Source organism: Taeniopygia guttata, chromosome 11 (genome assembly GCF_048771995.1).
Source record: "Taeniopygia guttata chromosome 11, bTaeGut7.mat, whole genome shotgun sequence".
NCBI classification, from domain to species: domain Eukaryota; kingdom Metazoa; phylum Chordata; class Aves; order Passeriformes; family Estrildidae; genus Taeniopygia; species Taeniopygia guttata.
Genome location: NC_133036.1, coordinates 12,241,156 through 12,256,183, shown reverse-complemented (window position 1 = coordinate 12,256,183; position 15,028 = coordinate 12,241,156). Strand labels below are relative to the sequence as shown.

The window sequence follows — 15,028 nt, the reverse complement described above, 5'->3', positions numbered from 1 at the left end:
TTTGGATGTCTCAGGTCCAAATGCTCATCTGGTTTTTGAGAAAACAACAGAATTTTAACTGGGCTTCAGAACTGCAGTTTTGGTCTGTGCCGTGATTAGTCATTAGTGGCAGTGAGACTCCAAGCACTGCGTTACTGTTAATGCTTCCACATGCCTGGGAACATTCCGGAGCTGGTGACACAGGGACGCCGTGAGTTATGGGCCTCCTGCCCAAGCCTCCAAACAAACCTTTCCCCTCTCTTGCACGCAACTGTCCCCGTCTGCTCTCTGCAGAGCCACCTCCCACTCCTGGAGGTGGCTTCTAGACATTTCTGCAATGTGCTTCAGGGCAGTTTTTACTGCTCTCTAAAACCCTGGTGCAAGGAATATCTCACATTCACAGTGACTGGGGGATGCTGACTCAGAGAAAACCAGTAGTGTTTGCCACAATGTAATCCTGTATGGAGAATACTGCTTGGCTAAATACTATTTTTATATTCATTAAATGTATTATTTTACATATATTGTTAACTATTACTTCGTGTAATTCTTTCTCAAAATGCAGAACACATAAATCTCCTAAAGCAAAGTTCCATGTCAGTAACATCTGTGAGCCTGTATCCACACTACAAAACTGTGACATTCTCAGCTGAGGCTGCAAACCCCCATCACCGTGTCCTTTTCCTGAGTCTCTCAGCCCACCAAACCCACACATTCTGCTGTTTCCAGGTGCCAGCGAGACTTGCCACATGCAGTGCCAGAGCACAGCTGAGCTCGGGTGTCAGCCTTTGTTCCTGATTTCCTGGAATTCCTCAGCCGAAGTGAGATGACCCAGGGCTTTTGTACTTCATTTCACTTCCCCCACCTCCCATTCTGTGGCCTGCAAGGATTGATTTCCACATACTTCCTTCTTCAGCCTGGCCCTTGGGAAAGAAGCAAAATGTTTACAAGAGACATCCTGGGCACATTGCGCCTTGCTGACGTTTTGGTTGCAGCATTTCTGCTCCCAGTCTAACCAACATCAAAGATCTCTAGACATTTTCATTTTTAATCATCCCAAATCAGCTTGTTTTTCAGCCCAGCTAGCTGAGACCCCCTCATCCAGAGGATGTCAGTAGGGCAACGTGCTGGTTTTCACCCAGAGAGCAGAGCCCGTGATAAATAACACTCAGCTCTCTGAGGATGAGTGTCCTCTACAGCTCACAGCCCACAGGCTTCATTATTGCATCGCCCATAATTCAATTCACCCTTCCTAAAAGGTCTCTTGCTGTACCCAACCCCCACCTCTGAAAACACGTCCCACTAATAATTCCCGATTAATGCCGTCAATTACCAACTCTCCCCCAGCCCCTCTCCATCCCCTGATTGGGTTGGAATGGAAGGGAAGCAGCATCTAACTGGGGAGGAATAGAAGCAGGGTAAAATAGCAATAAAAAATAATTACATAAAAATGCTAAACATATTACATCTGTTAGTTTGCTGAGCCCAGTGGGCTTGACAATTCCAGATTTTTGCCTTTGTCCGTGCTCAGACAGACAAGAATAAGAGAAACCGGGAAAGGATCTTTCAATAAGATTATTAAATCAGTGCATGAAAAATAAGTCGTCATTACATTGCAAAGGGGAGAGAGAAACTCGCTGAAATGTCTTTCTGCAGCTTTGCCTTTGTGATCTGCAAGGTGCTGTGCTCCTGCTTACACTCTGTTGCCCTGGCAACATACTCCTGTAAAATAAAGATTATTAAAGCGCATATGATTATTTGGCCGCACAGTGAATGAGGCAGCCGCTTCTGAAATTCCTTATCAGAGAAATTCAATTTTAGGCCAAATTGTGTTTTCACTGCCTCTCAGCTTCTCCCTCCCCCCCTGCAATACCAATAAAACCATCATCTCCCCAGCTGTACATGATATTTTGTCACTAACTCTTTCACGCCTTTCCTTTTCCATTCCGGGTTTTATTTTTACTCTGTCAAAGGAGAATGCTCTCCCCAATTTGTAAGCTTTTATACCTTACAGTTTTTTTCTGGCAGCTTCAGCCTTTTCTCCCCTGCAGCAGTCAGCAGCCTGCTCGCCCACTGTGGCAGCAGGAAGGGACTTTTCCCTCCAGGCCAGGCCGGGGCCAGGGCCAGAACCCAGCTGGGAGCCCTGGAAGGTGAGGGATGAGCACGGAGGGCTCACATCACGCAACTACCCTTCACACCTTCTGGAGCCCCGTCTGTTGTGGGGCTGCCCCGGGGTGCTGCTGCCCAGCCCACGGATCCCGACCAGGGCTTGGAGGCGCCAGTTCTGTGGGTCACAGCTCCTCCTGGCCCCGGTCCCTGCGGGACAGACAGCCCTACCAGCGCTGCCGGCACGCCCGAAGCGCAGCGGCACCTCCGCTGCCCGCTGCCACCGCCACAGCCCAGAGCGGCGGCCCTGGCACGGGCACCGGCACGGGCACGGGCACGGGCACCGGCACGGGCACCGGCACGGGCACCTGGCACGGGCACCGGCACCGGCACGGGCACGGGCACGGGCACGGGCACGGGCACGGGCACGGGCACGGGCACTGGCACGGGCACGGGCACCGGCACGGGCACCGGCACGGGCACGGGCACCGGCGCGGGCACGGGCACCTGGCACGGGCACCGGCACGGGCACGGGCACTGGCACGGGCACCGGCACGGGCACGGGCACGGGCACCGGCGCGGGCACGGGCACCTGGCACGGGCACCGGCACGGGCACGGGCACGGGCACTGGCACGGGCACGGGCACTGGCACGGGCACGGGCACGGGCACCTGGCACGGGCACCGGCACGGGCACGGGCTCCTGCCCGGCCCCGCCGCACGAGCGCTGTGGCTGCGCGCTGCGGCTACACAGGGCCCTGCCGGGACACACACATGGGCACACACACGGCCCGGAGCTGGGACACACACAGACACACGCACGCACACAGACACACACACACACATACGCTCACACACTGACACGCACACACGATCACACACGCACACATATACGGTCATGCACACACACAGACACACACACACGCACACACATACGGTCACGCACACACGCACGCGCACACGCGCAGACACACACATACGGTCACACACGCACACACATACAGTCACGCACACACACAGACACACACACGCGCACACACACACGCACACACAGAGGTCAGACCCCCCCCGCCCGCCCGGGCGCGTCCCGCCGGTCCCGGTGCGGGGTCCCGGGCGGAGCCGCCGCGCCGCGCCAGGGGGCGCTGCCGGCCCGCCGCCGCCGCGCGCCGCAGGGCGGGCCCGGAGCCGGGCGGGGCGGCTGAGGGACGGCGGGGACAGCGCTGGGGGGACAGCGCTGGGGGGACAGCGCCGGGGGGACAGCGCCGGGGGGACAGCGCCGAGGGGACAGCGCCGAGGGGACAGCGCTGGGGGGACAGCGCCGGGGGGACAGCGCCGAGGGGACACGGCTGAGGGGCGGCGGGGACAGCGCTGAGGGGGACAGCGCTGAGGGGGACAGCGCTGGGGGGACACGGCTGAGGGGCGGCGGGGACAGCGCTGAGGGGACAGCGCTGAGGGGGACAGCGCTGGGGGGACAGCGCTGGGGGGACACGGCTGAGGGGCGGCGGGGACAGCGCTGAGGGGACAGCGCTGAGGGGGACAGCGCTGAGGGGACAGCGCTGAGGGGACAGCGCTGAGGGGGACAGCGCTGAGGGGGACAGCGCTGAGGGGACAGCGCTGAGGGGACAGCGCTGGGGGGACAGCGCTGTGGGGACAGCGCTGGGGGGACACGGCTGAGGGGACCCTCGCTGTGTGGGGACAGCCGCGAGGGGACACCTGTGGGGGGCACCTCCGCTGCGGGGGTACCTACACGGGTACTGGCCCGGGCAGCAGACGCCCTGCACAGTCCAGCGGTCTTTAGTGGATCTTCTTGCCCGACAATCTAATCAAAAAACAACGGCCCAGTTTTGGCAGTCGGGCCCAGCTGGGAATTAAAAATAACACCGTGCATAACCGAGCCGCAGCCCAGGCCAGTCCCAGGTTATCCCCTTGCCCATCTCCTGCACGCTGGGACTGAGGTCCGAGTTGAGGTAAATGAGCCCCATTCACCAGGCACAAGGTATTCTGCTTCTTCAGGTAGCATTCTGCTTCTTCAGATAGACTCCAGAAAAGAAATAAAATTGCTTCTTTTAATATTAAACTTGTAATTGTTCCTATTTTTCCTCAAGATTTGACGTCAGTGAACCAAAGCGACTGACAGCCTTTGTGCAACTCTTCGAGGGCGACCGCAGTGCGGCGAGGAGGAGTGAAGATTTCTGAAGGCAGAATGGTGAAGATGAAAGTGAGCCTCAGAACTAACATGTGTGCTTCATTTTTTAAAGATGGAACAGAGAGGAGGCACAATTACCTCACATTTAGAAGATCTTAGTTCAAGCCCTGACCTACTGAAGCTTTCCATGCCTTGGCTTCTCCTCCCTATCTTAAAACCAGGTAATAGCTGTTGCCTACCTGGCAGTTAATTGCAAGGATAAATATCTCGGAGGCTGGTTGGTGCAACAGAAAAAATGCCTAATATTAACACAAGATACCCCAGATCTGGCCTCCAGTTTGCTCATAGTCAGCAGAAGATAACTATAACTAATAACAGGAAAAGAATTGGAAAGGGCACCAAAAGGGGATAAGGGATTTTAACAGAAATAAGTTCACCAAGGTAATACCTGGACAATTTCCTTTTTATTAGGGTGGGGAGTGATCATCCACTATCCCCTTAATAAACACAGATACATTGCAGGAAAAACAAAACCAACAAAGCAACTGCTGAGTCTCAGAAGCAGCACTAGACAGGTTTAGAAAATCCTCGCGGACAGCATAATTCCCTGTACAAACCAGGGCAGCTTCCTGGGCTCATTAGAGAAGTCTAAGTGGTTCCTGAACTCTGTCCTCCCTGGCCAATCCCCCTGTGTTATCTCTTTTGACCATTACCAGAAGTGAAACACAATTTTGGTTACTGAGATCACTTTTGGAGGGTGGTAGGAGCCTTGGTTTCCTCTAGAAGAACAAACAGGCTCAGTTACAATCAATGGTGATTTTGGACAGCCCCAAACAGCTCAAGTTCTTGTCCTTTCAGAATACACAAAATACAACAAAGGTAAAATACACAAAGGTCCTAGTTCCCGAGCATTAATGATTTAAAATAGCTCCTACAAATGGGCAAAAAAAAAGCTTAAGAACAGTTACACTGATCAGAGCAAAGGTCCACACATTTTTTGGTGCTAGATTACATGTCTGGGAGCAAGTGACATCAGCAGTCATAGTTTCTAGGAGCAAGAAAGTCTTCTACAGACAGGGGAACCCAAAGCATGGAAATGAAGAGAATCTAAAAGATTTTGGGAAAAGGAACAAGCAGTTGACTATAAATACCCTGAGTGCCTTTGTTCCTGATAGCTGTGTTTTTAAAAGGACACAGGAAAATTTGAGACAGTGCAGAGTCATAAAAATTATTTGAGAACTGGAATGGCTGCCTGAGAATGAGACACTTAAGGAGCTCGATCTGTTTAGTTTATTAAAAAGATCAAGAGATGGTTTGATTACGATGTATAAGTACCTTCAAAGGGAGAAAATACCAGGTCCTAGAGGGCTCTTTAATCCAGCCAAGAAAGGCATAACAAGAACCAATTGCTGGAAGCTGCAGCCAGACCAGCTTAAATTGGAAATCAGGCACAGTTTTATAGTGAGAATGATTAGACATTAAAAACCCTGCCCTATCAAAGGAAGGAGGATTTTTCATCTTTTAATATCTCCAAATCAAGACAGGATGCCTTTCAGTAAAGTAAGCTTGAGTTTAAAAAAAGGCTCAATGCAAGGGTAATTGAGCAATATTTAATGACTTATCATAGGCATGGAAAGCTCTAACACCTTAATTTGGAATGACAGCTCAAAGTTTGGCAGCACGTATCTTTGGCAAACAGGTATGCTGCCTGCACTGTGTGACAGAAACTGCTGAGACCTGACTGTGTTTTCTACCTCGGAGAAAGATCAGATGGCAGGTGCCAATCAGAAGCCTAGTAGTGTAAAAACTGACACAATTTTTCCATAGTCAGCACTTCCACGTCCTGCAAAGGCGTCCCCTGGGCAGAGCCATGGCTGTGGCACTATGAATGAGTCTCTTGGAGCCCTGGGCCACATATATGAAGTCATAATAAAGACTATAAATTAATGTTCTGAATGATCAGACTGTGGCTGCAGCTACCGGCTACAGCTGAAAATGGGACTCCAGCCCAAGTGTGGAGCCAGCTGCCTTTTCTGGGGAATGTTCCAGGACCTGTGGGTGCCTGACTGCCCAAACTAGGCCTGGATGTTCCATGAGAGCAGATGCATACAGAGAACCAGGCTGGACCCAACAAAGAGACACAGCAACCAGGCAGAGAAGGCAGGGTAGATGAGGTTATTTGAATACACAGCAGTTGTGGATTTACATAAGGCTAAAATTCACCCCAGTGTATATGAGAAAGAGTTCAAGCACCTACTCGACAACACAAGGAAGCACAGACTGTCCCAGCAGCATTGCCCAGGGTTTTTTCATTACTTTTCATTACTTTGTGTCATATTCCCTCTTCACAGGTTATCATCAGTCTTTAGGATTCTCTTTGTGGAAGATCTTTGTGCCACAGCCATCATTCTCATCCTTCTCTAAACATGTAGATCAGTGGGCTCCAAACATTTTTGATTGTGCACCTCATTAGTAAAAAAATTTTGAGTGTGCATGCCAATGTATATCTATTTGTCTATAAATTATCACCTGTATAATATCTCCTGTAAAATATCTACTGTATTATATACTTTATAAAGTATATAATGGCCAAATTATATATATTTATATATTTTACTGTATAAACCATATGCAAAATTAGACATTTACAAAGGATAAGGATGAAATAAACAAAATGAATGAAATGAATGAAATAAATGTTTTAAATTTTTAAAATTATTACTGAAAAAAAAATTTTTTTTCTTCATGTGGCCTAATAGATAGTCTTCTACATCTATGGAAACCACTGATCTAGATCCACAAGGCACCTTTCAAAGATGACCAACCTTCTAAATTCTTCTAAACAATTCTGTGCAGATGCCTTAGATTCCCTGATGGGAAAGTGGCAAATTACTGAAGGCTGAGCCTTGGTGACATGACACAAGGGAGCCGCCAACTTTGGAATTCGTAAGGATTTAAAACTGGGCAAAAGCTGACCAGCCATTACCATGCAGAAGGTTTCCAGGAGCTGAACAGTGCAGCCATGATCTGAGGTAAGAATCTAAACAAAACATGCTGTCACAACAGGAGTGCTGACCCCAAGACCTGTGGTAAAGCCAATTGTGGAGAGAGGCTCAATAAGCTCTGAACTTCTTTAGTGCTGAGCATGATATAAGACATGGAGCAGTGCCAGAGGCACACTTGGTGCTGGATGCCAAACCAGCCGTCTGCCGCAGCTCTGGCAGCGACCGACTCCTGAGAGCAAGCTGCTGAAGGTGAAAACGAGTGGGACCCCTTCCAAGCCTAACACTTAGCCTTATCACCAGATAAGAGCCAGAGTTCTCTGGCACAGTGTCAGGCAACCAGAAACTCCTGAGTTTAAGTGAGCCCTGGAGTTTGGGAGCCCTTTGGGCAGGTACCTGGGAGACAGACAGTAGAGTAAGATCAAAATGTTCTGTTCCCTCTGGTTCTAGAGACACTCATGGGGTGAAGGAGCATGTTACTATGAAGACTCTTTGCCACAAGATTCACATGGAACTTCAGCTGAGAGGAGCCAAGGCACAACCAAGGCACACTTGGCTCAGTGATTGCTCACCTGCATTCACACACAAGGACAGAACCTGCAGCTCTGACATCGAGAGAGAACTTTGAAATACATCTGTGTTATGCCATGGTCTCATGAGTCCGTGATATTTGCTGGGCATGTGACAATTCCTGTTTCAGGGCTGAAGTGTTCTACACCTTCTAATCCAATTTCAGTTGACTCAGTCAATGGACTTTTCATCATTTCCTTCATATTCCCATCATGATGGGTCTCATAAATCTTGCTAATGGAGGATATTACCTGATATCTGAGATACATTTTCCTTCTTGCATTATGATCACAATACATTTAATTTGCATTCCTTAGGCCCTGTCCAAGGCAATTCTTCTCCATGATTTCTGTTTATGCTTGTCACATGCTTGTGGACAAGAACAACACTCTTCATTTATTTTGCCAAGTTAAACACATCTAATTCTTTTAATATTTCTTCATAAATCGTGACTCCCAGCCCTTGAACACAGTTTTACAAAGAAAAGTTATTTTAGAAATGGTGCTGCCTGGGATCCATATTTACTAATTTCCCAGCAACTGTTCCATCATTTTTCTAACTGCCTGTGCTTGGCAGTAATTCAACCTTTTTTTCTTTTTCCTTCTTTTTTTTTTTTTTGGTCCGGGTCCTCTATGGGGAAAGTCTTAGGCTTGTAGTGTCAGCCTTGCATATTTTCACAGCAGTCAGTTCCTTCTGAATTCACTTTTTCCCTCTTGCATGCAGAAATTAATACAAAAATTATTGAGAAATCAAATCCAATTTGATGGAATTCTGCAACACTGCCACTGTCACTCTTCTCAAATACAATATAATCCTTGATCAGAAGTTACTGATAAAAATCTGCTATTTATTTTAGGCACCTACTATGTATTAGATGTTTAAAAATACCTCTCCCTGTAACAGCAAACCTCATATTCTCTATGCAATGCTGGTACCCTGATGCTTCCCAGGGCATTCACATTTCTGTGGCTAAGTAGACATTAGCTCTGTCAAAGATTCACCAGCAGAATAAATCCAGTCTGGTTGATTCAAACTTACAGGAATAACACCCCTTAAACAAAAAGTTATTTTACTTCTTTAGATACCCAGAGTCATCCACACTTACTAAGAAGACCAGAAAAAGCATCCAGGCAGCTGTCTTGAAGCAGGAGGTGCCTCATGATAGACATGCTTTCAAGCATAGGAGCATTTTAGTGATTATGCTTCACAGATCATGAGCCAGAAAAATTTGGACAATATTTTACCATGTACTGTGCAATACTGACTTGAATATCTTTTTTGAAAGGATAAAAAGGAAAAGGTGTTCCTCACATGGATTCTGCAATCCCTCGCTCAGCAGTTTATTATCTTCCAAATTAATTCTCAATATTTTGCAAAAAAAAAAAAAACTAATTAATTTCTTTTACATAAAGGACACATACATGGAAGTGGTCTTCTATTTATAGTCCTCCTTTCCAAGTGTTCTATTAACATCCCACATTGTGAAATGTTTCCATTGCTCACAAATAGCCTTGTGCTGCTGTGTTCTCCCCTTTGTCAAGGCCCATTTATGAAATCAGTTTAGGGCTCATCCATTTTAGATTCCTGAGTGACTCTCTGTGATGATTTCTTTATTCCCTCCACCCCACATACACCATAAGCCATTTCTTATTTCGTTTTAGAATTTAGTCAACCTTTTTGATTACTCTTCCTCTCTTTATATCGTAAATAATCCTCAATATTCTGATTTTTGCCCTATTTCCTTTAATCATTTCAAGTAAAGGTGGCTTTGTACCATCAAATCTTTGAGCTACATCAATCACTTCTTCTGTCTTGTATCTTCCTTTATCAGATGAATTAGTTGTGTTGTGCTTATGATATATTTAAATCCTTGTCTGTTTTTCTCTCTACTTGTATTAGTTTTCTTTTTAAACATTTCTTGCACCCATTTCTCTGACACTAGTTGCTTAGTTCCTTGAAATTGATCAGAATTGTTAACAGTCTGATATTTCCTGTTATGTGCAACTTACTCACTGTGAATTCAAGGATTTACCTCTTCAAAGCCTACACAGAGCTGCTCTTTCCGTTCTCAGACCCCACTGAGCTCTGAACTGCAGCTCTGACAGGGAAATTCTCCCTTTTTTCATTCCCTTTCACAATTTTCCCAGCCAAGGAGATTAGTGATGTTCTACTTCCATGTTATTGTTCTGAGCAATTACTCCAAAGATCTTACTGATACAGACTTGAAAGAGTGAGGAAAAACAAGAAATACCCTTTAATTACCAAGGACAAAATGAGTACCAGCACTTCAGCTGAGGATGAAAGGGGCTGTTTCATGTTCCACCTCAAATTCCTCATCCAACATTGAAGTTTCCACTAAATTCCGAGGAACTCGGGGCTGAGAAGGGTCTGCCCTGCTTCAGATCTACTTAAACATGCTTTGTCTGTCTCCACACAGTGAAATGTGTGCCCTGTGCTTCCAGGGATTTCTCAGGAATGTGCTATCATGTCTTATCAACACACAGTGCTTACCAAGTGTTGATGCAAAAAGCCCATAGGAACATGTGCAAACCCACTTCAGAAGAAGAAATCATGAGGAAGACCTGAGGACACTGGGAGTAAAATTTGGTTATTTGAAACACTTTTGTAATGCTGAACACATCCCAGTAACCAGCAAAATCCCCCATGCACTTTTAAAGGGACAAAAGAGCATAAAGCTAATGTAATGCATATTCGGAAGAAGTCTCTTCCAGAAGGCTGAGAAAGTCAGAAAACACTGTCAGGTGCATTGGATACCTTCAGTTCAGCTTGTCAGAAATACACCACATCGGGATGGCAAGAGCGGGTGAGAGAAAGGTTTTGTAAGATAGACGTATTTGCAGCACCACACTCCCTTACTTGTGCTCAGGGTGGGGCTTTAGTAAAAAATGATTCAGATATTTTTAGTCACAGACAGACAAATTGTTTATAAACTGATTAAAACCAAAGCATTTTGAAAATTAAAATAAATTTAAAAACTAAAAATAAACAGAAAGGTTGTAGTTCTTTATTATGTCAAATAACCAGATCCCGTCCTGCTTGCTGCTCAGGGAGGATGGCTGTAGGCTTTGGCAGGCTCCTAACTCATATAGGAGGACCCAAAAAAACAGTCATAGGCTCCTCAAGAACATTCTGACTGTTCTTGTAAAAATTTAAAAAAAAGGATAAAGAAAAAAACTCTACCAGCTGAAGCTGAGAAGATGACACATGTAAATAAAGAGAACCAGACACTCCAGGAAGTGGGCTGTGCTATTTCTCACAGTAAAATCTGTGCACGGAGAGCAAAACTATGATAAAAGAGTTGCAGCTTATTGTTTATTGCCTCAGTGATATCCAGAGGAAATCTGCTTAGTCTGCAACCCAGACAAGGATTTTCCCACCTTCTAGCTATAAAAATCTGAAACTAATTCTGTGTTCTCTGGCCACTCATAGTACAGCATCTACAATCTAAACATAATTAACAACACTACTGCTGCTGCTAATGAATAAGCTAGAAAAGAATCTACCTGACGCTTATCTAATGTTTATTTTCCAGGGAGAAAGGAAGAGAAACAGGCAAGGATGACACAGTAATATTTTGAGGTCAAAGCAGGCAATTGCAATTCCATTCCATAATGCCATTACTTTCTGAGCAGTGATTGCCAAAGGAATCTCACCAGGTCTAAAAAAAAAAAAAAAAAAAAGTCCATCTACCTTTAAGACCTTGCTGGTTCTGAAACTGACAAACAGATATTGCCAACACCTTCACACTGGCTGGAGCCTTTCCCAGCTGCATCCATGAACAGATCATCACAGGCAGCCCAACTCCCTAAAAAGACCTTTGAAAATATTTCCTATTCATGTTCAGACTTTTTTTCCTAAACATAATAGCAACCTCTCCTGTCCCACCAAAATTCAAAGCACGGAAAAACCAAAAGCAAAATATATTCCTCTACTCTTCTCCTGCAGACCAGCACAGGCTATTCTTAACATCAGGTCAACAGCAACACAACAAGGAGAAAACTTTTCAATATTAATTTGTAAAGTTAGTCCAATTAAAGGTAACACCCTCAATGTGCCTTATGCTGCATTTCCCAAACATTTTAAAACATTCAGTACAAAATGCTGATCATGAAAGAAACTGAAAGCTAGCTCCTAAACTCTGCCAGGAGGAAAAACTTTGTCCCTAGGGAAGTAGCCAGCAATCAGACATGAGATCCAGCAAGTTACCCCAACTCTGTCCTATTCCAAGGGCTTCCCTTAATCCACTTGTTTAGATACAGCTTGATATTATTTTCCCAGATCTCACTACAACATTGCAGAGAGCAGTCTGTAAGTTCTGAACTGAGAATAAAGAATGGGCTGCGAAATAGTCCGTTCTAATCCTGGCTACATCAAAAAAATCTCTACTAACAACAAGGCGTCTTTGCTTGCAGGGAGGGGCAGACAAAGATGACAGAAAAAACAAGGCTGATGAACGATCAAGGAACTACCAAAAAAGGAAAGTTCAAAGCTTGTCTCCTCCCCTCAACTTTTTAGGCATAGTTTGGAAACATCTAAACTTTCACAGGAAAGACAGGGGAGGTGCCAATACCTGGTCAGAGACCCACCTGTGCTAAGAAACGCCCTCCATATCCAATGGACTCCTAATTATGTGTTGTCCCCAGATTATCAAATTAATTTCTCACTCTTGAAGTTCTGTCCAGAGCTATCTTCCATCTCTCCAGTCTGAGGAACCAGCTTAATATTGTGTCTTCCTGAATAATTTGAGTTGGAATCAAATTTGGCAGAGCAGCAGTGGATGACACCAAAATATGAGTGCAGTATTACCTGTGCACACTATTTCTTGAAGCTACCATTTCATAGGGTTATTTCTCACCATCTGACTCTCAGGCCCCAGGAAGTTTGGCATAAAAATGTATTTACGATATTTGCTTTTACAACAAGCTTCGTAAATTCTCCTAGATCTTGTTAAAAAGTATTTAATTTGCTTTTTGTAAAGGAACTGTCCTCTGTTAGTTCTTTCATTAGAATAAGCATAAACAACAGTTTCACATTCCTCATGTGCCACGACCTGCTCTCTCCCTGTGGCACTGAAACGGGCATGGGCACCTCTGCCCACACTCAGTGTTATTGGGTGGAGTGTGTGAACAGATTCCAGTTCCACTCTGCAAAAACCTCTGATAAAAACTTGCAACTCTGAGGATGAGAAGAAAACAAGATAAAAATACTCACACACAAAATAAACAGCATGTGTAATTATTTGCAAGGCTGCTACTGCTTTGAACTATCCTGATTTTGAGGGCTGCTATTGTGATAAACCTTTGTTATAGTCCTCTGGAAAGCGACAACAGGCTCTCATGACTGCATGTTTTCATGCATCCAGCATGGAAACTGATGTTGATGCTTGGCATCCAAGCAGGTCCACCAACCCAGACTGGTGGCTAGTAATCCTCAATTTCTGAAACAGTGATTTAGCTCCCAGCAGCATCGTTTGACAATTATTTCCTCTTCCTCTTTAATATATCATTTTTTTGGCATTTGTTTAAATTCTAGGCAGCAAGAATGAGAAATCATATAATCTTCCTGAAGAGCCTCACATACTGAGCACCGCTAAATATTTGGCAAGATAAATGACAGAGCAGCTCTAAGAAATCATGTATTCTAGAAATAAAAGAAGATACATCTGTTGTCTCTTTTGTCAATGTGAAAGGTGAGCCACATAAAACATGGGATAGCAAAATACTGAGAAATGACAGAAGACACGGCCATGTCAATTCAGGTGTTAGGTTATCCCATGTCCTTTCATTTCTGAGGATCTGACATGCTTCGTTTTTCAGAAAGATGTGCAGGAGACCAAAGTAAAGGTTATTAGATCTTGCTGGTCTGAAATCTAGAGGGGAAAAAAGATAACTTCTTAGCTTTGCACACGGGTGTTGTTTGGTTTACTCTGTCGGGGACTCAGACATAACCTGGGTGGCTCGGACACCTGTCAGTGTCCATCAGAACACTCAGCCTTTGCAGCCAAGTTTATAGAGGTGTTCCACAGCACCACTTTTCACCCTCTGGCCACTGAAAAGGCCATGACTTTCAGGTCACACCCTCCGTGGGACTACACTCAAAAAGTGCTGCACAGGACCCCAAAGAGGCTTAACAAAGTGATGGATCAGGAGAGCCAGAACCTGAAATTTTATGTCCCAGAAGCAGCATGAACATCTGGTTGAAGTCTTTCATTAGCAGAGATCAAGTAGGGACACCTCCCTCACTGCTGAAATGTTGCTGCACACCAGAGTATCCCATTAGCCCTCCCAGGTGGGAAAAAAGTACTTTTTTTCCTCAATAAAAGAACAAAGACCATTGATTTTTCTGTTTATAGAGGGTAGGCAAAACCAACTCAGGTAAAGTTCTCTAGTACTTGTTTGAGATACACTGTGTGGTTGGGTTCTTATAGCTGAAAAAAATGCATCTCAAACTGTGAAGCAGAGAGTTCTCCAGCTCTCATTTGTGTCAGGGCAGTGGTTGCAGCAGGAGCAGATTCTGAGGGACAGAAGCTTCTTTTCTGGAGAAGGAGGGTGGGCACCTGGCACAACTGGCATTCAAGTGAAAGAAAGAGGTTGCAAGGCCTTAACTCATAACCTGATTTACATTATTATTTACACTATTTTACATTTAAAGTACAAAAAAGTATTATTTCAGCTCTTTGGATGCACATAGTAGCACACTGACTGACCACTTTATCCCTTTGCAAAGGGTGGCACAGACACTTCATAAATGTTTACTACAGCATTAAATATTTTTGGTTCAGTTGCATATGACTCACTAGTAGGCTCCCAGGTTTGCCTGGATTGTTACATTTATTGAAAATGTACATACACTAAATTCACTAGAAAAGCAAGGATCCTGGAAGACTCCCATTCAGTAAACAGGAATGCCAATATCCTCCATGCTAACAGCCCTGACTGAAGTAGTTTACTTAAGAGGAGGAATTAACTCAGGGCAGTTATTCTACTGAATGTCAATAGACAGAAGCACTGAGAAAACTATTTCCCCCCCTTTTTTTTTACTGTTGGTTTGGGAAAAGGAATCTTTGAAAGCAGAAAACAGCAAATAATAAAGCCAAACACACCAGTCATCAATGGATGAATTCTAATATCAATTATTAAAGATAATTCTAACAGTTGTCTTGCAGAATATGGACTTTTCACAGAAGAAACAGAACAGGAATATAC

The 15,028-nt window shown here is 45.3% G+C and overlaps 1 protein-coding gene and 1 long non-coding RNA gene across 3 annotated transcripts in view; one reads left to right on the top strand and one right to left on the bottom strand.

The window, feature by feature from the left end:
* Positions 1-15,028, bottom strand: part of LOC121470598 (uncharacterized) — a 77,417-nt gene that overhangs the window by 43,755 nt on the left and 18,634 nt on the right. The gene's annotated exons all lie outside the window — the stretch shown is intronic.
* LOC115496810 (uncharacterized) lies at positions 2,000-9,583 on the top strand. Of its 2 annotated transcripts, XR_012057742.1 has the most exons (4): positions 2,000-2,129; positions 4,190-4,451; positions 7,087-7,262; positions 7,683-9,583. It is a non-coding gene; the product is annotated as an uncharacterized lncRNA (long non-coding RNA). The 2 variants fall into 2 exon arrangements; XR_003962338.4 differs by lacking the exon at positions 2,000-2,129 and having other exon boundaries at positions 3,709-4,451.